This window comes from Cryptomeria japonica, chromosome 6, assembly GCF_030272615.1.
Source record: "Cryptomeria japonica chromosome 6, Sugi_1.0, whole genome shotgun sequence".
NCBI lineage: Eukaryota > Viridiplantae > Streptophyta > Pinopsida > Cupressales > Cupressaceae > Cryptomeria > Cryptomeria japonica.
The window spans coordinates 118,867,373-118,875,598 of record NC_081410.1 but is presented as its reverse complement, the minus strand read 5'-3'; positions in this window follow the sequence as shown (position 1 = coordinate 118,875,598).

The following is an 8,226-nucleotide window of genomic DNA, read 5'->3' as shown; positions in this document are numbered from 1 at the left end:
AAGTCTTTTGTGTCGTATTGGTGACGAGCCCCTCAACATTAGCTATATGATTTACTTTTCACCATGGGATCCATATCCATTGTGCAACTTTTCCAAGATCAACGATCATGGAAGCCACACAATTGCGTGATTGCATTAACCTGTGCAACAAGGATAATTCTGCAATGTCGATACCAACGTGTCAAGGGATGACATGAATATGACAAGTGGAGCTAGAAGTTGTTAAATGGTCCATGTTGGAACCTACATGGAACATGGGCCCCAGTCAAAAATGGTTGATGTTGTTAAATAAAGAAGGCCCCCACCTGAATAAGTCCCACTCTAGATGGACTAATGAAAAACTACCACATGGATAGCTGGCCACGAACTAAGGATGTGGGCTTGGTGCCCCGCCTCCTAAAAGGAAATAGATAGTGATCACTTTGACAAAGATCGACATCATGGATTGAACGTGCAACTGTGCGATTAAATGAAGATGAAAGTAAGGGTTAACCCCGCAACTCTGTTGATGATGTGGCATATGGGTCCTGCAGGAGATGATGATAAATTCTCAGGCCAGCAAAATAAGGATGCATATACAGCTAGGCCACACAATAAGAACATGGGACTTATCCCCCTATTTCTAAGTACAATAAGGGGAGATATCTTCATAGGAGATTGATGGTTAAGATTGTCGTGCAATTGTGCGATTGGGAAAAGATGCATGCTCAAGCTAACTCCCCAACATCACAGAGGCTTGAGGACTAAAGGAGAAATAAATAATATCAAAACACCTCTCATTTGTCACCGACCGACCAAGAATTTTTTGTTGGGGCCCCGATGTTCAAATAAGAATTGCAATGGTTATCTCTTGCCATCACACCTACATACATGCCCGCAGTTAATGAATTTATTTTGCCTATTGTGATCAATATTTTTCATCTATATTAGCATCGATCTTGTTCTAGTTATCAGTTACAATGCTTTTCATATTCTAAAATTGTTGCATGCCTCTTCGCTATCATAATTAGGGTTTCAAAGAAACGATTGTAGACTGCACTTTCATTGTATTCTCTAGCTTTCTAATCTTTTACGCCAACTCATCAATTTCTTATAGTTGTTTGAGTACAAAGAATTTAGTCTGCGCTAAATTTTGAAGCTTTTTTGTCATCATTCCATTTTCTTGTAAAACCCTAACCTTGGAAATGGTAGAGTCCTCTAGTTTGGGAAAGCGAAAAATTTTCTGAGGATAATATTATCCAACTCCCTGGATCAACTGAGACATAGAAGAGGTCAAAGTTGAGGTCCAAGCCGGATGAATTCATTGTTGACTGGACTGTAGGTATCAGGGATGCACGGATCCCACCACAAGGTGTCAGTCTCTGGAGGAGAGGTTATAATAAGAAGGAAAGACTTCCAGTGTCCAATGTATGGAATTGCAATTTGGCGAGACTAGTGGTGCCAAATGTCTATGTAAATACTCAATTGGTTGCTACAATCATTACAAATTACAAGCCTGATACTAGGGAGATTGTGTCAAATGAAGGTGGCAGATTAACAGAGATCACCAGAGTTGTCATCAACGAAGTGTTCATACTCAACCCTAAGATAAAGTGGGTTATTAGTCTGCAAGAGATAGATATGGAATATAAGAAGAATGAACTCTTGTATAGGAGAAAATTGGCATCATTTAGGCCTCCACATGTAAAGGGGGATGATAAAAAATTAACATCAAAGAAGACTTCCCCTTACAGCACAGACTTATTTATCAACTAATTTTTGGATATATACTATAATTTATGTCAAGTCTGTGTTGTAGATGCAAAGGACTTGATTCCAAAGTGGATGTTGATGGTTTTTATAGATATCCAGAGAAGGGATATCAATAGTCCTTTTGACTATGCTTATATGGTAGCTCAGGGTTTGCACAATGTCCTATGTGATTTCAAAATGGGAAAATCAACAATATTCAGGTGTTATTCTATCCTGATGCATATATTTCTATACAAGGGTCTTAAGGTATGGCATCCTAGTTTGGAAATTGTAACCATGGCTAAAGGAGAGCATCTCCTGGTTTAGGAATGGACTTATATTTGGGACTCACATATGAATGAGTCAAATACTTTGGTTTTTGAAAATTTCTTTGTAAGAAAACTTTTGAGTCTTTTGTAGAAGAAAGTTAGGTGGGGTCTAACCTAAGATGCTAAGGAATTTCTCAGGCCCAAGGATCTTAAGCCTGAACTAGGAATCACTCACAATTGGGGGTCATGGTTCTATTTTAAGGACCACACCATTATAAGAATTTTTGGTAGCCTTGTTACCCCTATATGTTTGCCTATTATTATTCAAGACAAGGTAGCCTTCTTATAAATCATGTATCAGTTGGTTTAAGCAGATAAGTCCTCGGTAGGGGGATCATGTAAGAAAGGGTCAACGATCCAATCACAAGTTGTGATTGGGATGTATCATTTTTTGAATAGGAAAGCATATGAAATCGTTGAATCTATGCTAAATAGGTATAGGCTTCCCCCAACTAAGTATAGGTTCTATGATTTTGAATGGCTTGTCAAGGGGCTTGGCAAAGGCAAGATACAAGAACATCAATGGGATGAAGAGGATGATGAAGACCTCATAAGAAATAAAATAGATTATGAGGAAGTGTTGAAAAGAAAAGAAAGACGGTATAAGATTCAGTAAACCAAAAGAATGAAAGAGGACTACTCATATTCTCCTTCTTGGGAAGCACTACTAGTTCCAGAAGCCAAGACGAGACCAATCTTTTTCGCTTATATAGATTTTGATAGTATGCATCTACCCCATGAAAGGCCTCGCTTGGATGTTGTACCTCCAGTACATATAGTGGAGTAATAAATGCCAGAATCCCCTCAATCAATTCATTCTCCCATTGGCCTTGCTTCCCCTCCATTGAGTTCTCAAGAACCTCCTCCCACAATTTCTCTTGACCCTGAGCCATCACACACCTCCCCTTTAGAGAGGTTGCTTGTAGAAGCATCCCAGAAGAAGCCCTTGATTGCAACATCTTCTAGTAGGCCTCTTTTCCAAGTACCAGAGAGCCCAAGGGTTGTCACTCCATTACACATGCTTTCCTCAGGGAGGGAAAATCCATTCCAATCCTATCAAGGTTTTGAATTCCAAGGACATGAGCCTTTACCCCCTCAAATATTTGACACAATGACAAGGGTCACCATTCAAGAGCCTTATAAGGAAAGGGCCCTCATTTAAACTTGGAGGAGATCTTGGTGAAGATGTGAGATTGAATGCTTGTGATCAATTCATGAGTGATAATGATTTTATAAATACCAGGAAATTCAATCATTTTGTCATAAGAAACTTGACAAATGAAATGGAAAGGAACAGAGGCATTAACTCTGATGAGTTGGAGAATGAAGAAAGGTTGAGAATTAAGGATGAAATCCTGAAAGTTGCAAATGAACAATTTGCTATTATGACTTTAGAGATAGGAAGGCAGATTGTGAAGAGAAGTGGAATACTCTTGTTGGAAGGATAGGATATTTCCTCTGCCATTATTTTTGATGAGTTGAGAAAGAGATATGACATAGATTTGGACTCCATGGATCCATCACAAATAGATAAGGTTCTTTCAAGGGCATTGTTTGATGATCATCTTGATCGGTTAGTTATTCAGTGCTTGCATAGAGTTACAGAGAGGCATAGCATGAGCTATGAGGTTGATCGACTATTTGGGGGTATGTTAGTCAAGAGAGTGGCTGACACTTCCATCACAAAGGCAGAAAACCTCAATTTAAATGTGGTGAAATTTGTTCATAAGGTGTTTTTGAAGACATTGGAAGAGGTTACAATTTTGAGAGAAAAGGTGACTACTCCAGAAGAATAGTTGAGAGTAGTACCTACATACACACCTTTGGGAAGGATTGAGTATGCTTCTCATGAATTAATAGGACTAAGGAATGATCCAGCTCAGGTTATATTGGAGATTATCAATCTAAGTAATGAGAGGGATGTCCTAAAGATGGATGCCTTGCAGATGGAGAAGAGAGTAAGGATAAATATGGCAAGATCACTAATGAAATAAAAAATCAATGAGATCTTGGAGCATGCGGATATAGCTTGGGATGAGCACAAAGAATTATTGAGACTTTCTAAAGAGCATTTAATATGGCAATGTTTCATAGCATTTTCATTATCCTATATGAGCAAGATTGTTGTAGTATTAGAGCTTTTATCAATCACAGATCCTCATGACTAGTTTCATATCATTACTATGAGTTTCACGGAAAAGTTTGAGGTGGTCAAGAAGATCTACATCATCCATAGAATGTATGCACAAAGAATTGGAGATGAGCTCAAAAATTTCCAATGTTTAGTAACAAGTCATATGCATACCCTATTTGATAGAGAAAGAAGCAAAGTAGAAGGTGGAAAGGTCCTTAGATCTAAATCATAGTGGAAGGCAGACCTTAGAACCATACAAAACTAGGTATTTCTAGATGTTACTATAGATGATGCACAATTCCTAAAGAAGTTGGGGTCATATATGGATGCATTGACAAGGATTGGCAGTGGGATGACTCGAATGGAGATAGTTAGATCAGAAATAGAAAACAAAGAGTACCAACAACATCTCAAAGGACTCCAAGAGCTCAAACAACGTGTTTGATGATTACTAATCTTCTTCTTCTTTGTATTTAAGTTCTTCAAAATTTTGAAATTTTGAATTTTCAAATTTGTATTTGGCAAAAACAGAAATTGAAAACAGAGGCTACCAAGAACACGTCAAGAGGCTTTAGCAATTCAAGCAGCATGGATTTGATCACTTCTAATCCTTTTTCCTTTTTCCTTAGTTTTCAAATTTTGAAAATTTCAATTTTCAAATTTTGAAAATTTCAATTTTCAAATTCCTGGTTTCCAACTTTTTTGAATATGTCAGGCAGTTGTCTAGGTTTTGATATTGTAAAAATACCAAAGCTTGTTGCATCCTCATTTTTTCTATAAGAGGATAATCAAGGCCTTGTTTTTTCCTCTCCTTCTTTAACTTCTACATATACTACAAAAGTCCAATAGAAGCGGATATACTAATTCACGTAGGGTGAATAATATACAAAAAGACCACGGTTGTTATCCAAAATCTTATATGAATCAATGAAATTGAGGATTTTTTGGTTGACGTTCATATGTTTACACTGTGTTGCTTAGTTTGAATGGGTTCTAGCTTCTTCTAAAGTAGAAGATTAAAATTGCTTACTATATTCAAAGGGATTCTATGTAGAAAACAAGTAGTAAGTTGCAATTGGAAAATTCATCTCATGTTATGGTCGATATCAAATATTAATTATATTTTTTGATACTAATGCAATTAACAGTCTCCATGATCATGGTGTAATTACTAATGCAACACTACACTTGTTTGATACTTGAATGTTGAATCAAAATTATAAATAATTACTAATGCAACCTTATTCTTGAACACTGAAAAATAGTAGTATGTTAATTTATTAACTGGTAAATAGAAATCTAAAAAATGCAATTGCATATCAAAATTAAATGACATTGATAGAAACATAAAATATCATCAAACACAATTAGGATTTTGTAATGTGATAGATGAAATACATTATGCAATATGCAACCAAAAGTTTAATAAATACCTAGTAACTACTAGCGCTAAATCTCTTAAATTTGTCAAATCATCTCATCATCCTTGTCATCAAATCAAGAGCTTCCTTGATTATTGTCCGTATTTTCTTCAATCTACATACCTTCACTTGAGCGCATCTCAAAACTAGTAGTACATGTGTCACCGGTATTCATTTTGTCACTGTCAGTTGTCCCACTTTGGTTTGAAGTGTTGTCCAACCTTCTTCTGTCAGTTTTGGACTTCCAGATTCCCAGAGCCGTTTCATAAGGAAATATTTGAACACTATACCTTAATGTATACATCCGCAAGCAATTTTCCAAATTCTTGTGTAGTTTTTTCCTTAACTTTGATTTTAAGAACCCCAAAGCACTGAAACTCTCTCATCCTCCACCGAACCCAATATCATGATTTGACATAAATCAACAAGTTTGAGATACTCTGATAATGAATCAGCCAATTATACGCTCTGACTTATCTTTGTCTGAACCTTTGTTGTTGATCTCTCTTCCAAGGGGTTCTCCACTTTTTTTGATTCATCAAAATTATGCCTCATAATTAATTCAAAATGGGTTGATTTCTCTCTAAGAATTGTTTCATTTAAAAATTCTTCTATAGTTTCTCCATTGACTTCTACAGATTTGCAAAAATGGTTTATCAAAGTCATTATCCTACGACGAAAATCAGTTGGATTGTTGAGTTCCCAATATTGAGGAAACACAATAGACATGGCTTCAGGTAAATTATCACAAGGGAAGCATTTTTTTATTTATGAGGAAACAAAAGAGGCGATTTTCTTCAGACTAACAGTCGCAAAATCAACAATCTTGCTAAAATCTTCCCTTGTGATACTTACTTCTTGCTTCTTAGAGTGCTTTCCTAGTTCTGTGATTGTGGCAAGGTGGTGCATTGGCATCTCAAATCCATGTACACTGACACATAACTCCCCATTTGCATTAAACTGGAAAAAATTGTTAGGACTATTCAAATCTGTCAATGTCTACCAGCTAGCAAATTTTAAATCTACAAATGTTTGTTTTGATTAATAAGATATCGAGGGTCATGCATGTCATTTTACGTAGCTTAGCATATTCAGCAATATACATAGCTCTTTCTTGGTCTTTTTTCACAAGATGGTTCATTTCCTCTAGCATGGGGAGAAGACTTGCTAAAGTTAGGATTGTCTCTATATCACGTAACCTACGAAGTAGGTCAGGAGCTTTGTCTACTGTGTAGTGATGTTCACACATTACTCCAATCAAGGATTGATATTCTGAATAAACTCGATGCGCTGGACCATGCAAGGAGATCCATCTGGTATCGATATCCTTCAGAAGCTTGTTCCCATTGGTTATTCCATTGAGGCAAAATTTTGAAATTCCAAAAACCATTTGGGACTTCGAACAAAAGTATGAGTAGAGCTTTCTAATTAAATATTCAACATTTGTTACTACAAGATACTTGCTCACAATTTTAAAAGCTAGATTCATTATGTGGGTCATGCAATGAATGGCAATCATGTAGGGCGAATAAGAAGTTTGTAGCTTTATGCAAAGATCGTTCTTATGACCTTGCATTACTGAAGCTCCATCCGCTCCTACACATACCAACTTTTTTGCAATTGTCAATTCATCCATACCTCCATATTCAATTAAAGAATTTGTAACTAGTTGAAATAGAGTTTCTACTGCCGCACCCTCCTTCAATTTAGAAACACGTAGTAGATGAGGTTGGCATACATGATTCTTTACAGTATAAACATGCATACATACCCAAGACATATTATCTATTGTCATAAATTCATCCAAAGACAATGCAATAAAGTTTGACTCTCTAATTTTTTCCTTTATATCTTGTTTTTCAACCTTAGCAAGACAACTTGCCCATTCCCAACCACTGTTTACTGACCAATGACTGTGAGGAAATTTAGTGTTGGTGTAAATAATTATTCATCATAGATATAATTACACCTTACTTAATTTTACTTAAGAAATGCATTTCATAGTAGTCTGGGTATGAGACACTTGGGTGTTTGTGCCACATTGGGATAGTGTGTGTAGGAGAATTTCCACCTTTAATGGTGTGATCTTGTTACTACTCTATCATATCCACTTATTGTGGAGTGATAATTCCACCTTCGGTGGGTGATCCACCTCATGTGGAATATTTTATTGTTTCTCCTACCTACCACACCTATTTCCTACCTACCCTTGTTTTTTATTAAGCCACATGTCATGTTTGTGTGCTCACATATCCATATTGCCTTGCCTATATATGCAGGCTCATATTCATTGTATGTGCAACTATTGATCTTTTGATCATCTATCTATTGATGAGAATACAGTTTATTCGTGTCCCATATTTTGTCTCTCCATTTTGTATATTTCATTGAGCTCTTGATCTTGGAAAAATCTCACATGGTATCAGAGCCATTGGAGCGTCATTGAATCATCTTTGAGAGGTATTATTGCAACATCAAGAGGCAGATCTGAGGAGAAGCATCTTTTGGAGGCATCCTAGACCAGACCCGACCTCGCCATTGCATTCAGGTGGTCGTTTCCATGAATTTTGATTATAAATTGGGTCTATTTTGGTGAAAGTCAAATTTCGGG